Genomic DNA, 2,453 nt, shown 5'->3' with positions numbered 1-2,453 from the left:
GTACGTACGGACGTGTCAGGCCCTTCTCCAGGCGGCCATTTAATTCACTCTGGCACGCATGCGAACAGGGTTGGTGAGTGATTAGGCCTACTCCCCTATTGGGCTTGTGCTCATATCTGACCCGGATTGCCCTGGGTCACTGGCCCAGGCTTGTGAAGTCGAGCCGTCTTTCGAGCGTATGATCTGATGGGTTTTGGACCTGTGGCCTTCTTTTAGATCCGGCCTTATTCCTGAGCTATGAAAGATCTAGAGGTTATCAGATATCATTAAACAATCGGCCATTTACTTTAAAGGTATGAAATAAAAATTTTCTTACATAAACGTATATATAAATATAATTTTCATGTTATTTATTTTGACTTTATATATTGTTAAAAGATGATTATTATTATTATTAAAATTTTTCAATAACAGAATATATATATTTTAACTTAAGAGTAATTTAGAAATTTAGATGAAATGAACTTTAATTTTAAAATTAAATTAAATAAAAATTCATTTAAAATAATATAATGAAATTCATTTGAAATAAATTAAATTCTAAATAATTCTAACCATAAATTAAACTAAACAATATCTACAAAACTGAAACTCCCTTGTAGTCAACTCCAGTCCTTAAGTCAATCCCCAGCTCCCTAGACTTTATTAATTATATTCTTCTTGTACCAATCCTCTCTCTAGAATCTTCTTACCCCTCAATGAAAGCCAAATCATCCTTAGGTAGATGAAAACCAGAAGAAATTATAAAATAATTTTAAAAAAAATCTTTTAATTTAAGAGTTTAAACTTGTTCATTTTTATAATAAAAAATAAAATATATTTAAAACTTATTTTAATTAATGTAATTCATTTGTTTTATATTAATATGATTAAAATTTTATTAATTAAATACTTTTAAATAGTTATTCAATTTTAATTATCAAAAAATAATTATATTATTATTATTATTTTTCATTTAGAATATAATGAAGAACATAAGTTTTGTTGTGAAAGAAAATAATGTGAAACAATTTAAACTAGTTTTCAAAATTTAGTTATATTTAAAATTTTAAATAATTATATATTTAATTAAAATTATTGTAAGTATTTAAGAAGTAATTAAGATATCCGATAATAATAAGTAATTTATAAATATATTTATATATTAAAAAAATGATATAACAAATTATTTTCTTGGATTTGAATATTATATATAGATAAAGAAAAAAAAAGTCAAGATGTAAATATCACTTAAAATTCTATAAAACCCTTTTTTTTAAAAAAAAAAAAAATTATGATAGCGTTGTTTTGAAATTTCAAAAGTGACCCCACATTTAAATGATTTAACGTTGAAAACAATTGATTAAGGAAAAGAATGTATTCCTTGAAAATTCTACAAAGCCATGATATGCATGAGTTGTGACTTAAAGAAATCAGAAATTTAGAGAGTCAATTTGCCCAAGGTTTTCAAAATAATTTCTATGGTTATTCAACTAATTAAATTCATTCTATGGCTGGATTTTTCCAACCCAATTTGTACGATCATTTCAAAATCAGTGGTTTAAATTAATTAAATAGTCATTTTTATTGATTTTTACTTTTATAGGATCAAAGGTGTGTATTTGATCGGTTTAATTTTAAATTGAATATAATAAATTAAAAATTAAAATTTTAGTATTTATAAAAATTAAATTGAATTGATTTTGATCAGAAATCGAATCAAATCGATTAAGTTTGATTCGATTCTATCCGATTCAGTTTAATCGGTTTAAATTTTTAATAAATTTTTTATTTTTTATATTTTATTTTTAATATTTTAAAATTTAATTAAAATATTTTAATTTTAATATAATTTAATCTCTCCATATTATTATTAAAAATAATATATTATTATCACTAATAAGTTCAGTTTGATTTTTTTAATTTTTTTATAATAAAACCTAAATTGAATCGAAATAACATAAATTTTTAAAATTAAAAATTGAATTAAATTGAAATAAATAAAAAATTAAAATGAAATTTTAAATTAAATCAGTTAGTTCAATTTTTTTAATTTGAACAGAATACTCCAACCTATATAACACTATAAATTTTTTTATTTAAATATTTACTAAAATGATTCTTGTTTTGTATCTGAATTGTTCTAAATACATTTATTACACACCAGTATTTATACATTAATAATTATATAAATATTTTAAAAAATAGTAATCTCAAATTCATAATTATTAGCTAATTAATTATGTGAAAATATATTTGTATAATAAAAAATTTTATTATTTAATGAATATATTTATTAAATAAATTATTAATTAGTTTAACTATATTCACTAATTAATTTAAAATTAATAGAATCAAAATTATCAGACAAACTTGAACAGTGCCTCAACTTCAAATTATAGGTTTGTTGCCCAATCATATGATGCACACTTGATTACAAAGTTATACAAATTGTAATAATATAATAATTATGT

This window comes from Manihot esculenta, chromosome 18 (assembly GCF_001659605.2).
Source record: "Manihot esculenta cultivar AM560-2 chromosome 18, M.esculenta_v8, whole genome shotgun sequence".
Classification (NCBI taxonomy): domain Eukaryota; kingdom Viridiplantae; phylum Streptophyta; class Magnoliopsida; order Malpighiales; family Euphorbiaceae; genus Manihot; species Manihot esculenta.
This window is presented reverse-complemented; position numbering follows the sequence as displayed.